This window comes from Nicotiana tabacum, chromosome 8 (assembly GCF_000715075.1).
Source record: "Nicotiana tabacum cultivar K326 chromosome 8, ASM71507v2, whole genome shotgun sequence".
In the NCBI taxonomy this organism is placed as follows: domain Eukaryota; kingdom Viridiplantae; phylum Streptophyta; class Magnoliopsida; order Solanales; family Solanaceae; genus Nicotiana; species Nicotiana tabacum.
In genome coordinates, this window is record NC_134087.1 from 204,243,221 (window position 1) to 204,270,037 (window position 26,817).

At 41.2% G+C, this 26,817-nt stretch overlaps 1 pseudogene; it reads right to left on the reverse strand.

The window, feature by feature from the left end:
* Positions 1-39: 39 nt before the first annotated feature.
* On the reverse strand, positions 40-26,131 carry LOC107805254 (heme A synthase COX15-like; annotated as a pseudogene).
* Between the last annotated feature and the right edge of the window lie 686 nt (positions 26,132-26,817).

Below are 26,817 nucleotides of genomic sequence, written 5' to 3' on the forward strand. Positions count from 1 at the left end.
GTGCATAGCGGAGCTTAGTGCACCGGGCTGCCCTTAATATCAGACCATTTTCGCGACGAAGGGTAACGTTTGGAGAAGTGACGGAGAAGGTCGTTGCACAGTGTGATTGAGCAGGATCATGAATGTTAAAAGAGTCAAAGCTCCTGTCTGATGAGCAGTTCCTAGAGAAACTGGGACATATGAAAAAAGAGTAGATATGCCCAATGTTACCTGCATTTGAAATCAAAATGATTCAACCACACTGGTACCAGTGAAAGTCTTCCACACAATTGGTGTGCGTTCAATTCACACTATTGTTTCCCACTTTATATGATAAAATTATTTTATTTTTTTAAATTAAAAAAGACAAGAAATAGCCATTGGGGAATATTATGTTGATACCTGCAGAGCAGCCATGCCCATGGTGCTTCCGATTAAGTGTCGTACAGCAGGATGAATATCCAGCTTCCTGGTTGACCACCATAACCCACCTATTGCAGCTAAAGTAGCAGTGGCAAGTATACGATGATCAAGCTGCAAAAGACAAGAATGAAATTCGTCATAAACAACACGTCTAGAAGTTTTGTGTCACGACCCTAAACCCGGATCCGATCGTGATGGTGCCTCTCGTGAAGACAAGGCCAGCCAACACTTCCCATTTTTCATTTATTAACAATTGAGCATTAAGAAACAGTCGAAACATGATAAAATAATACTAAGTAGCAGATAATATCATAAATACGCGGAAGAACAACCCAACACAGCCCGATACCGGGGTGTCACTGATCATGGGCATCTATATAACCTAATACAAGTCTGAAGAGTCTACAAACTATTACAAACGTTTGATAAGAGAAAGAAAAGATAAAGAGGGAGAAACACGGGTCTGTGGACGTCAAGCAGCTACCTCGTGAACTCCGAATGTCCGCCGGGAGCTCTCAACTCGCACTGGCAGGATCAACAACGCCTGAATCTACACACAGGGGTGCAGAGAGTAAAGTGAGTACTCCAACTCAGTGAGTAACAAATGTAAATAAAGACTGAAAGCAAGAAATCACGTAAGGGACAAAGCATTCTATAATGAAGCAGTAAAACCATTTAAAATTAGTAAATCAATGAACGATAGGTACAAATCCTTTAAATCAAATGTAGTTTCATGAAAAGCCTTTTTCGATAATTAAGAAGGTAATTGACAGTCAATTATGAAAAGTAAACACATAAAGGCTCGCCCCTCGGGCACAGTATCAACAAGTCCGCCCCTCGGGCAATATCTCAGAACAGTACTAGCCCCTTAGGCAATCACATAGAAAAATACTAGCCCCTCGGGCTCAATCTCACATCACAATGGGTGCCCGCGCTCACTGGGGGTGTACAGACTCCTGGAGGGGCCCCTTTCGGCCCAAGCGCAATATCAAGCCACCTCGTGGCATCATCACTAGGTCATCGGCCCCATATCAATCAAGTCACCTCGTGGTGTACATGTCTCAAGCCCTCGGCCTCATAATCAGTATCAAATATTTCCTCACCACATAGGCCCTCGGCCTTACTTAGTCAAAATCCTCACAAGCCACTCGGGCAGTAGTAAAACATGTTTCTCAGCCCAAAATATCATTTAATAGATCATGTAAGTGTTAAAACAGAGTAAACACGGTTGAGTACGAAAAACAGTGAAATATAACATGACTGAGTTCAAGTATAAAGTCACAACAAAAACAGTGAGTAAATATCAGTAAAAATCCCCGAAGGGTTCAAATAGTTGGAACAAGACCCAAATATGGCATTCAGCCCAAATAATGATGATAACAAATAGATTTCAGTCAAATACGCGGTAAAATCATCAATCGGGACAGACCAAGTCACAATCCCCAATACTGCACGACCCCACGCTCGTCATTAAGCGTGTGTCTCACCTTAATATAGCACTACGATGTGCAAATCCAGGGTTTCAAACCCTCAGAACATCATTTACAATCATTACTCACCTCGAACTGGTCAAATCTCTAGCTCGCGACGCCTTTGCCCCTCGAATCGGCCTCCTCTCGCGTCGAATCTATCCAAAATCAGAACGAGGATGTCAAAATATGCTAAGGGAACGAAGCCCAAGCGAAAATAATCGAAATACAACACAAATCCCGAAATTACCAAAACCCGACCCCCAGGCCCCACGTCTCGAAATTCAATAATTTTTACATCAATAGGTTCCTTATCTCCCCACGAGTTCATACATATCAAAAGTTCTCAAATCCGACCCCAAATGGTCCATCAAATCCTCAATTAAAAGTCTAAGTTTCCAAGCCCTAGTTTCCCCAATTTTCACCCTTAATTTTCATGATTTCTAGTTCTAATCCGCGTAATAATAGCATAAGAACGAGTTTTAAGTCCAAATTCCTTACCTCAATGAAGTTCCCTTGAAATCCCTCTTCCAAATCGTCCAAAAAGCTCCCAAGCCGAAGTAGAAATGGTGAAAATAGCTCAAAATTGCGAATGAAATAACTTATATGTTCTGCCCAGACATTTTCGCATCTGCGGTACTTCAACCGCATCTGCAGTACCGCATTTGGGGTTCTACATCCGCTTCTGCAGAATCACTTAAGTTCCCAGCCACCCGCATCTGCGGTTCCTAGCCCGCATCTACGACATCGCAGATGCGGTTCTCCTAGCCGCTTCTGCGGTCCCAGTCAAACATACCTCTGACTGTTTCTCCGGCCCCTCTCTCGCATATGCGGCGCCGCACCTGCGGTCCCCAATCAGCATGTGCGAAAATACCAGAAGCAGTAGTTCAACAGCTGCAACAACAATCCAAACTTCCCGTTAACCATCCTAAATCACCCCGAGGCCCCCGGGACCTCAACCAAAAGTACAAACATATCCTAATACCTTATTCAAACTTGTTCCAATCATCAACTCACCTCAAACAACATCAAATCACCTAAAACACATCGGATTCAAGCCGAATTTTCAAAAATCTTTCGAATTCCGCTTTTGATCAAAAATCCAACCAAACCACGTCCGAATGATCTGAAATTTTGCACACACATCCCAAATGACACAATGGAACTACTGCAACTCTCGAAATTCCATTCCGACCCCTATATCACAATCTCTCCTATCAAGCGGAAATTGCCAAAATGTTAACTTCAACAATTCAAGCCTAAATCTACTCCGAACCTCCAAAACCCATTCCGATCACACTCCTAAGTCCCAAATCACCTCTCGAAGCTAACCGAACCATCGGAACTCACATCCGAGCCCTCTAACACATAAGTCAACATCCGATTGACTTTTCCAACTTAAGTTTTCTCAAAAGAGACTAAGTGTCTCAAACCTTACCAAATTCATTCCGGATTCGATCCGACCAACCCGATATCACATAACACGGATAAACAAAGCATAAAGAAGCAGAAATGGGTAAAATAGAGTGATAACTCACGAGACAACTGGCCGGGTCATCACATCCTCCCCAATTTAAACAAACGTTCGTCCGCGAACGAATCAAGAAATATACCTAATGCCTCAAACATGTGAGGATATCTGCTTCGTATATCCCGCTCGGTCTCCCAGGTAGCCTCCTCCACGGGCCGACCTCTCCACTGCACTTTCACTGAAGCTATATCCTTTGAACTCAACTTTCGAACCTGACGACCCAAAATAGCTACTGGTTCCACATCGTAAGTCAAATCATCATCCAATTGAACTATGCCAAAACATGAGACGGATCCCCAATATACTTCTGGAGCATAGAAACATGAAATACTGGATGCACACTCGACAAGCTGGGTGGCAAAGCAAGCTCATAAGCCACCTCCCTAATCCTCCGAAGCACCTCAAAAGACCCAATGAACTGAGGACTCAACTTCCCTTTCTTTCCGAATCTCATAACACCCTTCATGGGCTAAACCTTTAACAAAACTTCTCGCCAACCATGTAGGACACATCCCGAACCTTCCTATCCACATAGCTTTTTTGCCTCGACTGCGCTGTACAAAGCCTCTCCTGAATCACCTTTGCCTTGTCTAAGGCATCCTGCACCAAGTCTGTCCCCAATAGCCTAGCCTCACCAGGCTCGAACCAACCAACTGAAGATCTACACTGCCTCCCATACAAAGCTTCATATGGAGCCATCTGAATACTTGACTAGTAGTTGTTGTTATAAGTAAACTCTTCAAGCAGTAGAAACTGATCCCATGACCCTCCGAAATCAATGACACAAGCACGCAACATTTCCTCCAATATTTGAATAGTGCGCTCAAACTGCCCGTCCGTCTGAGGGTGAAAAGCTGTGCTCAACTCAACCTGAGTACCCAACTCTCGCTGCACAGACCTCCAAAACTGCGATGTAAACTGAGTGCCCCTATCTGAAATGATGGAAACTGGGACACCATGCAAACGGAAAATCTCCTGGATATAGATCTCTACCAACCGCTATGAAGAATAGGTAGTACACACAGGAATGAAGTACGTGGACTTGGTCAGCCGATCCATAATCACCCAAATAGCATCAAACTTTCTCAAAGCCGTGGAAGTCCAACAACAAAGTCCATAGTGATCCTCTCCCACTTCCACTCGGGAATATCCATCTACTGAAGCAAGCCACCCGGTCTTTGATGCTCATATTTCACCTGCTGACAATTAAGACACCGAGCTACAAATCCCACAATGTCTTTCTTCATTCTTCTCCACTAATAATGCTGTCTCAGATACTGATACATCTTCGCGGCACCCAGATGAATGGAATACCGCGGGCTATGGGCCTCATCTAGAATCAACTCCCGAAGCCCATCCACATTGGGCACACAGATTCGGCCCTGCATCCTCAACACCCCATCATCACCAATGGTCACATCTCTGGCATCATCATGCTTAACTCTATCCTTAAGGACAAGCAAATGCGGATCATCATACTGGCGCTCTCTGATGCGATCATATAAGAAGGACCGAGAAACCATGCAAGCCAATACCCGACTGGGCTCCGAAACATCTAATCTCACGAACAGATTGGCCAAGGTCTGAACATCAACCGCAAGAGGTCTTTCCTTAAATAGAATATATGCCAAACTCCTCATACTCACCGCCTTTCGGTTCAAGGCATCGGCCACCACATTGGCCTTTCCCGGATGGTACAATATAGTGATATCGTAATCCTTAAGCAACTCCAACCATCTCTGTTGCCTCAAATTGAGATCCTTCTGTTTGAACAAGTGTTGTAGGCTACGATGATCAGTAAACACCTCACAAGACACACCATAAAAGTAATGCCTCCAAATTTTCAACGCGTGAACTATGACAGCCAACTCCAAATCATAAACGGGGTAGTTCTTCTCATAGGGATTCAACTGACGATAAGCATAAGCAATAACTCTACCCTCATGCATCAATACACAACCAATCCCAACTCTCTAGGCATCACAATACACGATATATGAACCTGAAGCTGATGGCAAAACCAACAGTAGAGCTGTGGTCAAAGCTGTCTTGAGCTTCTGAAAGCTCTCCTCACACTCGTCCGACTATACAAATGAAGCACCCTTCTGAGTCAACTTGGTCAAGGGCGATGCGATAGATGAAAATCCCTGAACAAACGGCAATAATAACCTTCCAAACCAAGAAAACTGCGAATCTCGGTGGCTGAGGACGGTCTGGGCCAACTCTGAACCGCCTCTATCTTCTTTGGATCGACCTGAATACCCTCGCTGGACACCACGTATCCCAAGAAAGCCATTGAACTGAGCCAAAACTCACATTTGGAGAATTTTGCATAAAGCTTCTCCTCTCTCAATCTCTACAACACAACTCTCAAATGCTCCGCGTGCTCCTCCTAACTATGCGAATACACCAAAATATCATCAATGAAGACTATGACAAACGAGTCAAGATAAGGCCAGAACACACTGTTCATCAAATGCATGAACTCTGCTGGGGTATTGGTCAGCCCAAAAGACATCACCAAGAACTCATAATGACCGTATCGGGTCCTAAAAGCTGTCTTAAGAATATTCGAGTCCCTGATCTTCAACTGGTGATAACCTAAATGGAGATAAATCTTGGAGAACACTCTCGCTCCCTAAAGCTGGTCGAATAAATCATCAATGCGAGGCAAAGGATACTTGTTCTTAATTGTTACTTTGTTCAATTGCCTATAATCAATGCACATTCTTATAGTGCCATCATTCTTCTTCTTCACAAATAGAACTGGCGCACCCCAAGGTGACACACTAGGCCGAATGAACCCTTTATCAAGGAGTTCCTGAAGCTGTTCTTTTAATTCCTTCAACTCCGCTGGTGCCATACAATACGACGGAATAGAAATGGGCTGAGTGCCCGGCACCAGGTCAATACCAAAATCATTATCCCTGTCCGGTGGCATGCACGTCAGGTCTGCAGGAAACATATCGGGAAAATCCCTCACAACTGGGACAGAATCAATACTGGGAGTCTCAGCTCTGACATCCCTCATAAAAGCTAGATACGAAAGACAACCCTTCCCAACTATACGCTGGGCTTTCAAGAATGAGATCACTCTACTAGTAACATAATTAGTCACACCTCGCCACTCAATCCGTGGCACACCCGATATAGCCAACGTGACTGTCTTAGCATGATAGTCCAGAATAGTACGACACGGAGATAGCCAATCCATGCCCAAAATGACATCAAAATACACCATACACGACCGCTACACATGGTCTACAACAACAGTATCGCCCACCGGGGTAGATACATGCACAAGTGAAGCAAGAAACTTACGGGGCGTACCCAAATAATGAGCAAAGTATGATGAAACATAAGAAAAGGTGGAACCGGGATCAAATAATACAGAGGCATTTTTGTGGCACATTGAAACAATACCTGTAATAACAGCATTTGAAGCAATAGCATTAGGTCTGCCTGGAAGTGCATAAAAACGGGCCTGACCGCCACCTGATTGACCTCCCCCTCTGGGGCGACCCCTAGCTGACTGACCTCCACCCCTAGCTAGCTGGGCGGATGGTGGTGAAGTAACTAGCGCTGAAGCTGATGATTGACCCCTCTGCTGAGATGAACTCGAAAGACGACGAGGACACTGCCTCCACATATGACCCATCTCACCACACTCATAACAACTCCCAGGTGTTGGAGAAGGGGACTGAAGGGAACCCCTAGCACCGGAGTGACTAGCAGATGCACTCGGCATAGAAGAGCCCTGAACCGATGGAGTACAAGACGAACTCTGAGCTGGAAGGGCACTAAGTGATGACTGGCCCTGATGAGAACTGTGAGAACCATGACCCGATGACGCCCCACGATAACCTGGGCAAGCTGGATGAGCATGCCTGAATGGACGGCCTCTACTGTGCTGAAACTAACCTCTCGAAGGAGTACCACTGTAACTACCAGATCCTCGAGGCCTCTTGGCCTCCCTCTCCTCTCGCTCATGGCGACGAACAGACTCAATCTCACGGGCAATATCCACAACCTCCTCGAAAGTAGCACCAATCACCCTTTCCCTAGTCATGAGAATACGAAGCTGATAAGTGAGGCCATCAACAAACCTCTTAATCCTCTCTCTATCTGTCAGAACCATGCAAATAGCATGACGAGCTAACTCGGAGAACCTCATCTCGTACTGCGTCATAATCATCTCTCCCTGAAGCAACCACTCAAACTCCCTACGCAGCTCATCTCTACGGGACTACGACACATACTTCTCCAGAAAGAGAATGGAGAATTGCTGCCAGGTAAGGGGTGCTGCACCAACAGGCCTACACCTCTCAAAAGCCTCCCACCAAGTAAAGGCAGCTCCCAAAAACTGATAAGTAGTGAAAGCGACCCCGCTGATCTCCAGAATACCCGCTGTACGAAGCATCCTCTAACACTTATCTAAGAAACCCTAGGCATCCTCGCCCTCTGCACCACTGAAGTTTGGAGGCTGCAGTCTACCAAACCTCTCCAACTTACATTATTTATCCTCCGGCATAGCAGGAACTACATAGTCCTGAGCAGCTGCAACCGGCTAGGCTGGATGTGCCCCCGACATCTGAAGTCCCTGCACGACCTGCTCAGGTGTGCAAGCGGCAGGAGTCTGATTGCCTCCCCGGCCTGAGAAGTAGCTGCGGCTGTAGTGGCTGAAACCGCCTGAGCTAGGCCAGTGCAAACTGATAAGAACTGAGCCAAGGCCTCGTAAAGACCCGGAATCACAATGGGCACAGCTGATGCCTGAGCTGGTGCTGCAGGAGCATCAATAACTGGGACCTGATCCTGAACTAGGGCAGCTGGTGGATCTGCAGGTGCTGCCTTAGCTGCTCTGCCCCTACCACGACCACGACCGCGTCCTTAGCCTCTGGTGGGCACAGCCGGTGGTATTGGTGGTCATCCATCCTGACCGGTAGCGCGTGTCCTCACCATCTGTGAGAGAGTGAAATAACAGAAGTTTAGTATTCGGATTAACAAGTTCGCACGACAAGAATTTCAAGAATATGAAGTTTTTCCTAATGGTTCTGCAGCCTCTCGAGGATAAATACAGACGTCTCCGTACCGATTCGTGAGACTCTACTAAACCTGCTCATGACTCGTGAGACCTATATAACCTAGGATCTGATACCAACTTGTCACGACCCTAAACTCAGGTCTGGTCGTGATGGCGCCTCTCGTGAAGACAAGGAGAACCGACACTTCCCATTTTTCAATTTATTAACAATTGAGCATTAAGAAACAGTCGAAACATGATAAAATAATACTAAGTAGTAGATAATATCATAAATACGCGGAAGAACAACCCAAAACAGTCCGATACCGAGGTATCACTAGTCATGAGCATCTATATAACCTAATACAAGTCTGAAGAGTCTACAAACTATTACACACGTCTGATAAGAGATAGAAAGATAAATAGGGAGAAACACGGGTCTGCGGACGTCAAGCAGCTACCTCGTGAACTCCGAATGTCCGTCGGGAGCTCTCAACTCGCACTGGTAGGATCAACAATGCCTGAATCTGCACACAGGGGTGCAGGGAGTAAAGTGAGTACTCCAACTCAGTGAGTAACAATGTAAATAAAGACTGAAAGCAAGAAATCACGTAAGGCACAAAGCATTCTATAATGAAGCAGTAAAACCATTTAAAATCAGTAAATCAGTGAACGATAGGTACAAATCCTTTAAATCAAATGTAGTTTCATGAAAAGCCTTTTTCAATAATTAAGTAGGTAAATGACAGTCAATTATGAAAAGTAAACACATAAAGGCTCGCCCCTCGGGCACAATATCAACAAGTCCGCCCCTCGGGCAACATCTTAGAATAGTTCCAGCCCCTCGGGCAATCACATAGAACAATACCAGCCCCTCGGGCTCAATCTCACATCATAATGGGTACCCGCGCTCACTGGGGGTGTACAAACTCCTCAAGGGCCCCCTTACGGCCCAAGCGCAATATCAAGCCACCTCGTGGCATCATCACTATGCCCTCGACCTCATATCAATCAAGTCACCTCGTGGCGTACATATCTCAGGCCCTCGACCTCATAATCAGTATCAAATGTTTCCTCACCACATAGGCCCTCGGCCTTACTCAGTCAAAATCCTTACAAGCCACTCGGGCAGTAGTAAAACATGTTTCTCAGCCCAAAATATCATTTGAAAGATCATGTAAGTGTTAAAACAGAGTAAACATGGCTGAGTACGAAAAACAGTAAAATATAACATGACTGAGTTTAAATATAAAGTCAAAACAGTGAGGAAATACCAGTAAAAATCCCGAAGGGTTCAAATAGTTGGCACAAGGTCCAAATATGGAATTCAGCCCAAATAATGATGAAAACAAATAGATTTCAGTCAAATACGCGGTAAAATCATCAATCGGACGGACCAAGTCACTATCCCCAATAGTGCACGACCCTACGCTCGTCATTAAGCGTGTGCCTCACCTCAATATAGCACTACAATGTGCAAATCCGGGGTTTCAAACCCTCAGAACATCATTTACAATCATTACTCACCTCGAACCGGTCAAATCTCTAGCTCGCGACGCCTTTGCCTCTCAAATCGGCCTCCACTTGCGTCGAATCTATCCAAAATCAGAACAAGGATGTCAAAATATGCTAACGGAACGAAGCCCAAGTGAAAATAATCGAAATACGACACAAATTTCGAAATTACCAAAACTCGACCCCTGGGCTCACATCTCGAAATTTAATAATTTTTACATCAATAGGTTCCTTATCTCCCCACGAGTTTATACATATCAAAAGTTCTCAAATCCAACCCCAAATGGTCCTTCAAATCCTCAATTAAAGGTCTAAGTTTCCAAGCCCTAGTTTCCCCAATTTTCACCCTTAATTTCCATGATTTCTAGCTCTAATCCGCGTAATAATAGCATAAGAACGAGTTTTAAGTCCAAATTCCTTACCTCAATGAAGTTCCCTTGAAATTCCTCTTCCAAATCGTCCAAAAAGCTCCCAAGCCGAAGTAGAAATGGTGAAAATAGCTCAAAATCGCGAATGAAATAACTTCTATGTTCTGCCCAGACATTTCCGCATCTGCGATACTTCAACCGCATCTGCGGTACCGCATTTGGGGTTCTACGTCTGCTTCTGTGGAATCACTTAAGTTCCCAGCCACCCGCGTCTGCGGTTCCCCGCCCACATCTGCGACATCGCAGATGCGATTCTCCTAGCCACTTCTGTAGTCCCAATCAAACATACCTCTGGCCGCTTCTGCGGCCCCTCTCTCGCATATGCGGCGCAGCACCTGCGGTCCCCAATCCGCAGGTGCGAAAATACCAGAAGCAGCAATTCAGCAGCTGCAACAACAATCCAAACTTCCCGTTAACCATCCGAAATCACCCCAAGGCCCCCGGAATCTCAACCAAAAGTATAAACATATCCTAATACCTTATTCAAACATGTTCCAATCATCAAATCGCCTCAAACATCAAATCACCCAAAACACATCGGATTCAAGCCAAATTTTCAAAAATCTTTCGAATTTCGCTTTTGATAGAAAACCCAACCAAACCACATCCGAATGATCTGAAATTTTGCACACACATCCCAAATGACACAACGGAACTACTGCAACTCTCGAAATTCCATTCCGACCCCTATATCACAATCTCGCCTATCAACCGAAAATTGCCAAAATGTCAACTTCACCAATTCAAGCCTAAATCTACTCCGAACCTCCAAAACCCATTCCGATCACACTCCTAAGTCCAAAATCACCTCCCGAAGCGAGCCGAACATCAGAATTCACATCCGAGCTCTCTAACACATAAGTCAACATCCGGTTGACTTTTTCAACTTAAGCTTCCTCAAAAGAGACTAAGTGTCTCAAACCTTACCAAATTCATTCCGGATTCGATTCGACCAACCCGATATCACATTACACGAATAAACAAAGCATAAAGAAGTAGAAATGGGAAAAACAGAGCGGTAACTCATGAGACTACTGGCCGGGTCGTCACATTTCAGCATTAAGAAAAAATGCTTAAACTGGCATTCCAATCATAGTTTTCCGCCTGTTGCCTTTTATTTTTATTTTGATAAGGCAATGTTGTGCTATTGTAGAAAGTGCATATAACAAGTCTGGCTCAATGTCCAGAAACTTAAACTTTGTCATAACAGCTTTATCATAAGAGACAAATGAAATACCTATTAGTAAAACAAATCAAAATTCTCCCGAAAACAGCCTCTCTATCCCTCCGGGGTAGGGGTAAGGTCTGTGTACACTCTACCCTCCCAAGACCCCACTAGTGAAATTCTTACTGGGTTGTTATTGTTGTTGTTGTTGTGTTCAAATTAGAAGAAATGTAAAAATTTAACAAGGAAAATCCAGAACACATTGCCTCCTACCCTTTTGCAGAAAGAAACTGAATATGCCGGAACAATTACTTAAAGAAACATACAGGTGTCACACCTCCTTTTTCTACCACTCGAAGGGGTATATGGGAGTTTTTTCCAATTTAAGTGACAATTGAAACGAGATTATTTTATTTAAAATTCAAAGTCGCCACTTGGGATAATTTATGGTATCCCAAGTCACCGGTTTAAATCCCGAATCGAGGAAAGATTGACTCTATTTTACAAATTCTGTTAACTCGGGAGAAGGTGTTAGGCATTCCCGGTTCCGCGGTTTTAGCACGGTCACTCAACTGTTAATATTGGCCTATTTATTTGATTTTAAATCATCTTTGAAACCTATGTGCATTTTTAATCCTTTTAAACCGCTTTTAATAATCCAATTGTTATACAACTAGTTATTTGATTTACACGTTGCGAACTTCTTCAGCAACTTAAAGATGGGCTCACAAGTTGTTGTGAGTTGAGCAATAAACCTGCTGATGTAGTTAAAACGTCCGAGCAGACTCATCACCTCAGTCTTGTTCCTTGGAGGTGGCAATTCTTGGATAGCTTTGATTTCTGACGGGTCCAGTTCTATGCCTCGACGACTAACTATGAATCCCAATAGTTTTCCAGATGGAACACCAAATGCACACTTGGCAGGGTTAAGCTTAAGATTGTACCTGCGGAGTCTTGGAAAAACTTCCTCAAATCTCCGACATGGTTGGCCTGTTGCTTTGACTTTACGATCACATCATCCACATAAACCTCAATCTCCTTGTGTATCATGTCATGGAACACAGTAGTCATTGCCCTCATGTAAGTTTCCCCAGTGTTTTTCAAACCAAATGGCATTACCCGATAGCAATAAGTCCCTCATGGTGTGAAGAATGCTGTCTTTTCTGCATCCTCCTCGTCCATCAAGATCTGATGGTATCCCGAATAGCAATCCACAAAAGAACCAATATCATGCTTGGCACAATTGTCAATCAAAATGTGAATATTTGGCAATGGAAAATTATCCTTTGGATTTGCTTTGTTGAGATCGCGGTAATCAACGCACACCCTGGTCTTGCCGTCCTTCTTTGGTACTGGCACAACATTAGCTAACCAAGTGGGGTATCGCATGACTCGAATGACCTTTGCGTTCAACTGCTTTGTGATTTCCTCCTTGATCTTCACACTCATGTCAGCTTTGAACTTTCTTAACTTCTGCTTGACGGGAGGGAATGCCGGGTCAGTGGGCAATTTGTGAACCACCAAGTCAGTACTTAGACCCGGCATGTCATCATATGACCATGCAAAAATGTCTTTATAGTCAAACAGTGCTTTGATTATTTCCTCCCCAATTTGTGGTTCCAAGTGTACACTTTCTTGGTTTCTCTGATATTATCCGGATCCCCTAAATTGATAGCTTCAGTTTCATTCAAATTAGGCTTGGGTTTCTCTTCAAAGTGACTTAGCTCTTTACTAATTTCCTCAAATGCTTCCTCCTCATCATATTCTATTTCATCATCACACTCTATTTCTTGGATTATTATTTCAGAGTTAGATTGGCCAAAAAGACTTGGCTGAAGATTTCGCATGCATGTCATGTCATTGAAACCATCATAAAAAGAACTGTACAAGGAAAGAAAAGAAAATGACACTATTAGGAGAAATGGAAAAGGGAAATTGCATTTCATTAAAATAAAGGATAGAAGGGTTTGTACATCAAAATAGACGGAAAATAAAATCTGAATTACAACCATGGAATAATACAGATAAACTGAAAGGAAAACAAAGCAAACTACCAAAACTCCTTCCGGGTAGGGAGAGGAGTGGCATCCCAATTGTTAATCTTCACTTTTGGCCCAACAAACTGCACATCCACTTTGCTGGAACCTTCCCCAGTTTCTACCATGTTCACTTCATCAAACAGACTCTCCAGAACCTTTTAACCAATTCCTCATCAAAATCAACCACCGGCCTTGGAACTGTTGTCACTGGACGCTTCACCACCCCTGCCTTGATGAAAGACTTAGAGAGACGTGGGACTGGCTTAGGGAGCGACCATGCCTTCTTTTTTAGCTTTCGAGCCTTCTTCACATCATCCCTAGTAGGCTTGAACCCCAGACCAAATGTACCCAGATTTTCACGCAAGGACACTGGCTGCACGATACCTTGCAGAGATGCACTCAGACCCTTGCCCGGCATAAAACCATTTCTCAACATCTCAGTTGCTAACATGATGATTGAAGACGCTAACTTTGGACCCGGAATGTATTCCCCTTTCGGAACCTTTTCAACTGACACCGTCTCAGACACTTGATAGACCCACGACCCCTTATCCTCTTCAGCTTCAATAAACAGGACGAAGGTATCATTGAAAGCGCATAAATTCTCATCGCCATGTACGTCGATTTCTTGTCTATCACATTCGAACTTCACCATCAGATGTAGGGAGGACGAAACTGCCTTGTCAACATGTATCCAAGGCCTACCCAACAGAAAATTGTAAGAAACAGCCACATCCAGTACCTGGAACTCCATGGTGAATTCGACAGTCCTATTGTTAATTCAAGCACTATATCACCAACCGAGTCTTTTCCTCCACCGTCGAAACCTCGGACGCATATGTTGTTCTTGTGAATCCTCTCATCATCAACTTTTAACTTGTTCAGAGTAGAGAGAGGGCAGATGTTTGCACTGGAACCATTGTCAACTAACACCCTGGTGACCACAGACTCTTAGCATTTCATTGTGAGATAGAGGGATCGATTGTTTACCGTACCCTCCAGAGGCAAATCATCATCAGAGAATGTGATCTAGTTAGACTCAAATATCTTATTGGCAATCTTCTCCAGATGGTTCACAGTGATTTTGTTGGGGACATGAGCTTCGTTCAGAATCTTCATCAGGGCCTGGCGATGTTCATCTGAATGGATCAACAATGATAACAGGGAAATCTGAGCAGGAGTCTTTCTCAACTGTTCTATGATGGAGTAATCTTGTACCTTTATTTTTCTCAAAAACTCCTCTGCTTCTTTTTCAGTGACCTGTTTCTTCACTAGAACTGGATTGTCTCTGAGTGTTTTAGCTTTCCTTAACTCTTCTGGGGCAAAGCATCTCCCCGAACGAGTTAATCCCTAGGCCTCGTTAACTTCCTCTTTCACTTTCTTCCCTTATAGGTCACTATCACTCGCTCATAGTTCCATGGGATAGCCTTGGTGTCAGCTGCCGGCAGTTGGGTCACAGGTTTGATAATGATAGGGTCTGTGCGAGCACCCTCCACAATTATGACTGGTTTACTTGCGACCCCGGCACGATCACCTTTGGCTTTTCTTGCTTTGCTACAACATCACTTGGGGACCTCTGTTCAATTACCACAACTGGCTTATCATTTGGCATGCTCAACTTGTCCACCGATCCTTCAACTATCAAAGAGGTTGCTTTTATGATAACCAGGTCCTTGACCGACTTACTTTCACTAGACCGGATCATCATGACAGATTGTGAAGGCTTCTTAGGCTTCCCATCTTTGTGCACTATCTCAATCATGTGCGTTTCGGCATAGGCCGACAATGGGTTCTGATTGATGTTGGGTGCTTCTAGGCTCTGGACCACAATCTGGTTCGTATCAATGAGCTCTTGGATGGAGTTCTTCAAGTGCCAACACTTTTCTGTGTCGTGCCCCGGAGTATCAGAACAGTACGCACATCTGAGAGAATAGTCTAGGTTCTTTGGAGGGGGTTTGGTAGTTTTGACTCAATTGGCCTCAGAACATCCAACTGCCTCAATCTTTGAAATAAGCTGGTATAAGATTCCCCAAGGTTTTCTTTCGCTGCATCCTTTCATTCCTGAATTCTGGCTTGGCTCGAAAATTTGGACTAGTGGAATTTCGGTATGTTTGTGGTGGTAGGTAAGGGTTTCGTGGGGCTGGTTCACGCCATTGCGGGTGAGGAGGGGGTTGAGCATATGACTGTGCATGATGGACGTGATATTGGGGTGGCCTGACTGAGTATTGAGGCTCTGGTGGTGGGAAGTAGTGTTGGGGTGAACTATATGGAGTTGAGGTATAGGCTTGAAGCTAGGGTCGAGGTTGGGTGTAGTGGGTAGGAGAATCCCCTGAAACGACCATAGCGACATCCTCTTTTTTCTTTTTCCCAAGCACGCCTCCGGTGCCATTCTGGATTGCCTGCGTAGTTGCTTTAATAGTAGAGTAGCTCATGATCTTGCTTAACTTGAGCCCTTCTTCTACCATTCCTCCCATTTTTACTACTTCATTGAAAGACTTGCCTATGGCCGAAATCAGATGACCAAAGTAGGTAGGCTCCAAGACCTGAAGAAAGTATTCCACCATTTCGTTCTCCTCTATTGGAGGGTTAACCCTTGATGCCTGTTCTCTCCAGCGGAAACCGTATTCCCTGAAACTTTCACTAGGCTTCTTCTCAATCTTAGTCAAAGACAAACGATCTGGAACAATCTTGATGTTGTATTGGAAATAGGGGTGGGCATATATCGGGTAAAACCGATAACCCGAACCGTTAATTACTTATTGGGTTATCGGTATTGGATTATTGGGCTAATGGTTCGGTAACGGGTAAAAAAAAATTTCTTATTGGGTTATCGGTTCGGGCTCGGTTTATCAAATCTGTTATTGGGTAAACCGATAACCCAATAAGAGTTTACTAATTTACTAGTATACCCTTTAGTCTAGTAATACTAGGGTTTCATTTTCATTATTTCATATAGTGCTTTGCTTTCTCCGCTGTCCGCCTCACAGCCTCACTCACTCCTCTTCACTCCTCAGTTAAGCTCAAGCCTCACCAGCTCAAGCTCAAGCCTCACTCCTCCTCCACAGTCCTCACCCTCAGAAGTCAAACCTCACCAGTTCTCTGCCAGTCCGCCACCGGCCACACGGCTGAAGCAGTCAAGCCCTCACCAATTCTCTGCCTCATGACTCACGCAGTCACGCCCACACGACTGAGCCCGTCAAAACTCAGTTTTCTAAATCTTTTTCCGGCAGAGCGTTGCACTAAGGTTAGTGTTTCATATCCCATTTCTGAATTCGTCTTAGTTTGGTATCTTAGAAATCAATTTTTGCATATTTTCCTTTTTTATGAAGCTCGAAAGAGTGGGGGTTACAAAAGAAGTTAACTAAATGGGAAATCGAAAGGACGCAAAAGCGGGACCAAACTAAGACTGATTGGTCTTAGTTTCCCTAAAATGTTTGGTTTCTTGAATTTATACTACACTGATTGTTTGGTTTCCTTTTTCATACTATACTGATTTATATTATAACATCATGCAAATTTAGTGGGTAACATCCTGAAAATTTGGTGTTGCACTGATTTCCTTTTTCCTTTCTGCTTGATAGTTGCTGCTTAGAGCCTTAGACTGAGTAATGCAGTGTTCTGTATTCCAATGTTTAACCAGTTTACAATAACCTGCATACAAGCTCTAGAGAATTGGCATTCAAAGAACAAATGTTCAATTGTCTCAGGTGCACTATCACATATTGTGCAAATTGTGTCATGTCTACATACCAGATCCCATGCTATTAATGGTGCTATGTTACTTATCTCTTTGAGATTGGAACCCCAACATACCAAATCAATTAAGCTTTGTTGCTCCATATTAGCACTAAAGATAAAAATCAATCAATTAAGCTAAATATGTAGTTATATCTGAGTTTGCTTGATCCAAACCGAATCATGAACACCCGGAGAATTCGATCGTTAATGTTAAAATTGCATTTGCCTCCCCATCTATCATTTTGTAATAATTTGCATGTTTTGCTTCTTGATTCCTAATTCTCGAATATTTTTTCTTTCAAGATATATATGTTAACGCTTGAATATTTTTAATTTGCTAATTTGAAACAAATATCATCTGTAAAAATTTATGAGTACAAAGGAGTTTTGACTTGTGGTTTAATTTGAAGCAGATCGTAGATTGAAATATCTAGAGTAATATATATACATGTAGTACGTACAGTTCTATTTTATGTTCCCCATTTTAATTTGCTGTCTGTTGGTGGTCATAAGAAGTGAAGTGTGATAATTATAATTGTCGTCTGATGTACACTTGTAAATGACTTGATCACATGAGGAATCCAACATCACTCTTTACTTTATTTAACCGGTATACATAGATTTTACATAGATATACACATATTGCACATGTGCTATTATATATATATCCACCTGCTATTTTTAGTTAAAAAAAATTAAATGGACGGCTATTTTTACGACTAGTTATGATCAATTGAGGCTTAGTTGTGTGTATATATATATATGATTTGCAGGTAAGCATTGCAGCTAAGATAGTTGATCCATTCATTACTAAATAGAGATCATTTTGCCATGCCGTTTAGTATCAAACAACGTCAGTTTGTCATTGATAATTGGTCTACTACACCATCAAAAACTAAAAGTACAGACAATCAACTCAAGGCGAAGGAACATCAAAAGACATCATGTTTAGTAGAATCCAAATCAAACATCTCAAGTTCATGATCTTCTCTTGTCAGCAGATCCATAAAAGATATTTGCTGGGGTTGCTGCACCCAGCTTGGGCTAAGGAACTGTTGTTTTGCATTTAGTTCTTCAGTCAATATGGAGCAATTTTCATCTCCCATTAGCAATTTCATAAAAGAGAAAGACGACGCGGACCCTGTTGTCTCGATGATGATATGTAGAATCTTAGATAGTTGTAAGTTAAAACTTTGGTAAGTTAATTATTCAACTTATATGTTATACATAGTATGATTACAAATATTACTTGCTTAATATATTTTCTTGTTATGTTTAATAGGTGTAACCATGCCTCGACTTTGTGGTCTCAAAGCTATCTCACATGTTTGGAGTCACTATGAAAGGATTGAAGAAGGTGATGATGGATGGTGGAAAGTAAGATGTAGTTATTGTCATCTTGTTTTATGTATTATGTTTGGACTTTGGACAATTGGACTTGTTAATCCTAAGGTTGATACTACTTTGCATTGTTATTAATGTGTTTGAACTATTACTTTGGAGTTTGGACATTACTGTGTATACATCTGTTTTTGGGTTGTGAAAGTTGGGATCTTTTTATCTCCTATTTTTGTTAGATTGGAAATTGAGCTGTTTGCATTTTGTATGCACAGGCAATTGAGGTACTGCCGTACTGGGTATGTTTAGTTTGAGGCAAAAAATGTACAGCTTTGTGTGTTGAAATTATTCAGTGAGAAGTTTAACTTTAAACTGAAATTATTGTGAGAAATGTTGGTTTTATGTGCAGCTTTGTGTGCAGTTTTCTGTTATCATATTTTTTTTTTATGTGTAGTTATATGTGTTTCATTTTAAGATTTTAAAATGAGGCATGTTGAGCGTTGTTTGTTGCGCAAGTTGGTGAAGCCTATAAGGATTGAGTACGTGGGCAATTGAGGTACTGGCCACTGGGTATGTTTAGTTTGAGGCAAAAATTTAATCTTTTTTGCTAAAATTATGATTATATGATTATGGGTGTTGGCAATATGTGTTTAATTTTTCTATGTGCAGCTTTGAATTGTTGTTCTATGTGCAGCTTTGTGACAGTCTTCAAATGCTTGTAGTTCTGCCACAAGATCTTGATTCTTGATACTGAATAGAAGTTTAAATCTCATTGACAGTCTTCAAATGTTTGATTCTTGTTACTCAGTTGTAGTTTAGCTTGAAGTGTCATATATAGCAGCTTCCAATAAACTTTGTACAAAATTTACTTTGTACAAATATTAGCGTTCAACACTCTTAATTTTAGGTAATATTCAGCGTTCAGCTTCAGCAATCAGCACTCTTAGTTTTAGTTTTACCTTATCGGGTAAACCGATAACCGAACCGATAATGATCAATAACCGATTAACCGAAAACCGATAACCAATATCTTATCGGTTTGGTTATCGAGTTATGATATTTGTAAACCGATAACCGATAGGCAAAACCGATAATATTTAAAACCGAACCGAACCGACCGATGCCCACCCCTAATTGGAAATGACGAGCAAATGCTTGGGCCAAATCATCCCAGGTATACCATCTGCTGTGATCCTGACGAGTGTACTACTCCAATGCCACGCCATTCAGACTCTGGCTAAAGTATGCCATTAACAGCTCATCTTTCCCACTGGCTCCTCTCATTACAAGTTAAATTTGGGCATTTTGAACCCAATAGGCAACTGTACGTCAGGGAACAAACACAGATCTTTGTAGGCTACGCTCACTTGACCTCCCAACCCTTGCATGTTTCTGAGCGACTGTTCCAGGCTTCTCACCTTCCTAAACATCTCCTCCTGCTCTGGGTTTTTAGGTGGTTTCTGAGTCTCAACAAGGAGGTCGAAATAAGGGGTGTAGGAGTAATGATCTGGGGCTTGAAAGTAGGCTCTAGGGGATTATATTGACATTGATAAGGAAGGTAATGATAGACATCATGACAAGTGAAAAGCGCTAAAAGTTTTAAGATTCAGATTTGATCACATCAATTTCGAAAGCAACAGGTAACTAAGAATCGAAATGAGGTGAAGTAGTGTAAGTAAAACATTGAAATCAGCGCCATAGCCCTAACAGAAGTTAAATTTTCCAAACAAACTACTGTTTTTAACAAAAAAAGAGATAAAATTGTATCTTAAAATTTACAATACTAAAACCTTAACCCCAAATGCATTACTGTTAGCATCCTTTATCATATAAATGACCAGGCTGGTGTTCCAAGTTTCAAAATCAGACCAGGAACTAAGCATTGGTTCAACCATAAATTTAACAACAAAATAGAACTACTGACCTCCGAAATCAAAAAATGATCACCTACAACATGCTGACGTTTTAAAAGACGACCCTAGCCAAAGGATCAAAAGAATATGAACAAATCAGCATGGTTCAAACAAGTTCATAATACATTCCACAGCCCGTAAATATGAGTTCCAACAGTGATAAGAGAAAATTTTCTATATACATCCCATGCTTGAAACGGATTAACAAAGGCAAACACCATTGTCCCATCTACTAGTGCTTAGCAATCAACTGGAGTTCATGACAGAAAATATGGATCAAAACTTTGAAGTCAAGAACATGAATACAAATAAACCAAACCAATTAAAATAAACTATAACCCTTTGTGAAATATCCAAGCATGAATCCAACGAGTCCAACCCATAACACTATCACCATCTAAATGCATCAAACAAACACACCCATTTACAACATTTAAACAAGGTGAATATCTACACCACTATAGAATTGGAAACATATTTAAATAGAGGTGAGCTCAAGTAATCTTCATTCAACGGAACACAATATTTGCATCACTCCGGTAAGAAGTAATACCTGATTATATCAAAAACAATAGAGAAAATAAGCCTGAAGTTTGGATGAAACAGCAGCAACAGATCAACAGCAAGGGGAACAGCAATGACAACCACACAACAGCTTCTAAATCAAATCATGCTTCAGCTTTAGAAAACCAGCAAACCCAGGAGTGAGTACTTCCTAAACTTTTTTCCAAAGAAGGAAATCCAGCTCCAAACTATAGTAGTTTTCTTCAGAAAAAGATATTCATCCGTTTTTCTATTTTTAGGTGTTCTCGTCTCTGCCCTAGAATTTAGGAAAATGAGATTCTTATAGAAGGGGCTTAGGGCAGTAGAACCTGATTTTTATTCACCTTTAGGCCCTCCCTATCTTTTATTTTACCCCCAAGTCCCTTAAAACAAATATCTGAACCCCTGTCTTTCTTAGCATGCAAGTCTCTCTCTTATCCTCGAGAAACTTCTTTCTTAACAGAAAATATTCTCTAGACCTAAATTATCCAAAGTACCCCCTGACAGCCATGTATTTACTCCCCAAAACAAATCACTCATGAGTCAAATTGACCCATGACTCAAACCCATATGAATGGGCCTCTTTAACCGGGTCAGCGATGACCACACAGCTAATGTAGAAGCCCAATCAACAAAATGAGCATCAAACTCAAATTAAGACCTAGGCTAAACTGGACATTCTAATCGAAAGAAAAGGAAGAAGAAGAAAAGAAAAGGGCCAAAGATAGAAAATAAGAAATTTGATTCATAAATGAACCAGCCAAACCAAAACAGAGAATAAGAAAACAATATTAACCCTAATGCAATTATACAAAACAAACTATTTAAAAAAAAAATTAGGTCAACCAACAAACAAATGGACCAACTGATACGGGAAGAACAGAAATGGACACGCAAGAAAAAGGGAGAGATATATACTGTATTTTGCCAAAAACATTTGAGCGACTTGACGAACGGTATCATTTGACGAAGTTTTGCCGGTCTTTGGTCTTGCATGGAATCTGATGGGCTTTGAAATGAATCGAAATTGATGCTAATCGATTATTCTTACGGAGAACAATCGATTGGCATGAGTTTTGATTCATTATCAACTGAAATCCGTTTTTACTTCGAAAGACGAAGAATCAGGGTTCTTCAATTTCTGGATTAGATTCAAAATTGGGGCCAACGGATGGGGATTTTGGGGACAACAGTGACGAATTAGGGACCAGGGCTAGGTGGTGGTTGTGTGGTATGAACTTGGGGTCAATTGGAGTCATGCCGCCGGCTGGTGGGGTTTGGGGGCGGCTGGGCCTGGCTAGGGTTTGGGTGGGATTGAACTGATGGAGTTCAAAATGGGGGGGGGGGGTGTTTAGTTAAGGACTGTTTTATATAAAATGGGCGCCCAGTTCACAGCCGTTGGATCACACAAGTTCAATGGTTGTGAAGGAAAGAGGCAGAAACGGTGTCGTTTGGTGATGGGGGGGACCTGGACCGGGTGGGCTGACTTTGGGCCTGGATTTGGGGCGGGTTTGGGGTAAGATTTGGGTATGGACTGACCCAATTTGAATTAAAACAGCCCTTTTGCAATTAACCCTTTATTTCCTATTCTTTTTGTTTTTTCTTCTTCTTTTCTCTTTTTTTTAATTAAAAACCTAAATTAATCTAAATTGTAAAATTAATCAATTTCATAAACATTATAAAAATTCCTTGATCCTAAATCAAAAGAGAAAAACTACTATTCTAAAATTAAAGTTAAAAATGCAACAATGGCCCATTTTTTGTGATTTTTATTTTCTAATAAAATAAATAATTAACTAATTAACCTTGAGAATGTAAAAATAAAACCTAAATGCAATGCATGGTATTTTTGGCATTTTTTTCATGATTTTTAATGGAAATTAAACGTGCACAAAAATGCAAACAATTAACAAAAAATCCTACAAAAAATCTATAAAATTGCAAATAATTGGGAAAACTTTATTTCTTTAATTTATAGGAGTATTTCATATAGGGCAAAAATCACGTGCTCGCAACAGGCATCTTGAGACAGTCTTGCGATAAAAATAAATGTTTCCCTGCGGTGAAGTTGTAACAAGGTAGCCGTCTCTCTTTTAGTAAGCAAAGGAATAAACTTTGTTAAATTTCAGCATTGAGCATAGGCATCCTCTATTTCAAGATTAGAAGCATAAAAAACGACCTCCATAACTACACTCTTTTCTACCAGCTCTTCTTCATGGTGCTAACTTTGGAGATAGATTTCATGCCAAGATTAAAATATCTAATCTTTTAAAAAGTAGATAAACTGGAAAGTTAGGAAACAAAAGTTTACCTGAACTGTTGCCGTATTCTCAAAGAAGTTGCGCATAATAGGTTTCATGCTAAAGATATCATCAGGAATCCATGTATCCCCCATCTTTGGAAAAGTATTAAATGCTCGGCCCTGGAAGTTAATTCGTTCAGCCAATATTTAGATGAATTCCCTTTTACCAAACTTATTATGAGATCATTTCCAGCAACGAAAGCTCCTGAGATAGCAGTAATTCCAACAAGGATGCCCACGGGAAGTGCAAGCCGCTTAACTTTTGCAGCCCCACAAACACAGGCAAGTGATTCAGCAGGAGGTTCAGGCATAACGACAGAAAGAGCCGTCCAAAAGAGTCCACAATAAATAGCAAATGCAGAGGTAAGATGAGCTGCAAGACGGTAAGGGCTTACTCTTGGTTCAACATACTCAGATGGTGGCTCCTGCGGGAAAAAAAATAATCATTTAATCAAAACTTAAAGAACGCTGTGTCTTATGTGAGTTTAAGAACGGCATTAATGAAATCAATTTGCTTGGTACCTCTATACCACTTTTCACCATCCACCAACCGATAAGCCCCTGTCCAGCACCAAGAGCAAAGAGTCCAGAAAGTCTAAGTCCAAGTCTTACTGTTATATATCCCTCACGGAGAAAAAAATATGAGAACGGAAGTGCAAACATTATACCAAGGGCCCTTCCCCACATTCAGTGTGCATATTCCATCCAATATATGAATTTGAAATCCTCAACCTTCATCCCCTTGTTCACACTGTAAGGGTTAAAACTTAAGTCAAAGCACTAGGCAACCCAATACAAAAATAACTCCAGAAATAAGATTCAATAATAATCTTCATAAACTCATAACAAAAAATATCTGTGCTAAAATTAGAGTAATTGAAGTGCATAGACACATACTGCTATTTGGACTGACCGTTTGTATTCGGGGGATTGTTTGTACTTCTCAAATTCAGCCAACCAATCTTCATCCGTTAGAGGAGGAAGGCTCCCAGTGAATTTCCAGTCTGTCATTGATAGACCAGAACGTGTCAACCGTGTGACACCACCAAGCACAACCATACTGAAGACCCAAGCAGCAGATGCAAAAAGCCATATGCCAACCATTTTCCGGGCATGGGGTCCAGCAGTCACAAGAAACTTTAATCCCTCCTTGTTTTCAGCTACAGAAGCTGCCACTGAAGAAATTTTCCTGAAAAACATTCTATGAACACCCTGAAATCAATACAGATACCCCTGTTGGCTGCCGTAATGGAACTTTTTGGACCCCAAAACAAGACATAAAGGAAAGGAATCTGACTTAAGCACTTCGAAATTTCTTGCATATTCATACACCTATTCAACACATGAACGCATGCCTTTAACTTACCACATCAAAATTGTAACTCTAAATTGGAGCATTTTGGGGAGAAGAAAAATGAACAAAGAATAAGTCACAATGCATTAGCTGTTACTTATTGGGTAAAAGCAATTAGACTTGTAAAAATCAAAGCAACAACTAGCTAAAAGATCATAACCATCGCTACTCTAAGAATATAAAATACTTCCTATTAAAAAAAAGCATAGTTAAGTACAAATTAGTCAATCCAAAACCAAGACAACCCTCGAAAAATGAATTAACTAGTACGTACAGTATAAGCTATGGGTTCAGCCGAACCTAGTAACTTGGTACAGACCTCACCAGTATACAACAACAACAACACCAACAACCCAGTATAATCCCACTAGTGGGGTTTGGGGAGGGTAGTGTGTACGCAGACCTTACCCCTACCATGGGACAGAGAGACTGTTTCCAATAGACCCCCGGCATCCTTCCCTCCAAGAACTCCCCACCTTGCTCTAGGAGTGACTCGAACTCACAACCTCTTGGTTGGAAGTGGAGGTTGCTTGCCATCAGACCCCACCAGTATATGTGTAAGAAATCTACTAAATATGTACAAATATTAAACTCTAAACCCAGTAACTCCAATGGCCAGTGGTGTTTCAGTGGCATCCCGAAACCATAAAGTTCAAATTTTGGATCTGCCTTTGACAGAATCCATCACACAACTTACAAAGATTAATAGAATTGTCATAAGACCCATAAAACAAATCATGTTCAATTAGCAAAAAAGGTGACATAATCCAAGAATGATTCTGTATATAACTAGCCACACCTCTGAACTACAGGGGAAAAGACGACGACAACAACAACAACTACTACTGCTACTATATGCCTCAGTCCCAAAAAAGTGGGGGTTACAGGAATATCATCTCATGCCAATATTATGCAACTATAAATAAAAAGTATTATGACTTTCTGCATATATAAATGTAAAAAAAAGACAACTTTCTGAAAGATAAGCACAAAATCGAACCTTGTGATTGAGGTGATGAAAAGATCTTAAACCACAGTTAGCAATGGTTCTACTAATGAAGTTTCTGCTAGAAGGAGCAAGCTTTGGGATAGTATTTAAGAGCCTGTGTTGATTCAATGTCGAAAATGAAGCTTCATTTGAAATCTTGGATAGTGTAAAACCCCATCTTCCAAGATTTGATGAAATCATTTGACCCGAATCCTTGTTTCGCCTCAACATTGAAATTAATCTGCTCTCCAACATTGCTTTTATGTTGGGTTTCGATTTTTTCTATCTAAATTGCTGTGAATTTCGTGTTGTCATCTATTTGTGTTTGCTGGGTTCTTGTTTTTTTTTTTTGGGGCACTTTGGCTTGGGCAAGTTTGTTAAAGCGTTTGGACATAAGAATTGTAAAATTAAAAAAAATAAAAAAAAAGGTTTTTTCATGTGAAAATTATATTTAAAAATTAGAATTGTGTTTGGACATAGATATAATTTTGGATTGTTTTTAAAGTTTTGTGAGTGATCTGAACGAAAATTTTGAGAAACAACTTTTTGAAGTTTTTCAAATTTTCATAAAATTACAAAATTCATCTTCAAGTAAAAATTAAAATTTTTATGGCAAACTGCTGATTTCGAAAAAAAGTAAAAAAAATTATTATGTCAAGCTGGGCGAGGATTTGAGGATGAACCGGCCGGTTCATTAGAGAGGATAATAAATTTTATTTTCTAAATTTTACATTCCACCATTTTGTAGGTAGTGAAAGTGAAATAACACATGTAAATTATTTTTCTGTCCTATAATTACAAAAATATTTGTAATTTATAGGATTTTCGTGTTGTTTCTAATGTTTTAGGTTTATTACAAAAGTATCAACCAAGATATAAATAGTTTTGGCAATGAACTAAAGGTACTTTCAGAGGGGTGTATTATATATGAGGTTACATTTAGATAGATTGAAAAGTAAGGAACAAAAGGTCACGAGACTGACAAAAGAACTTGTCTTGTTTTGGATGTGGTCACCACAGTCTATACACATAAACTTCCAATAAGAGAATCTCTCTGTTAAAAGCTTTTTTG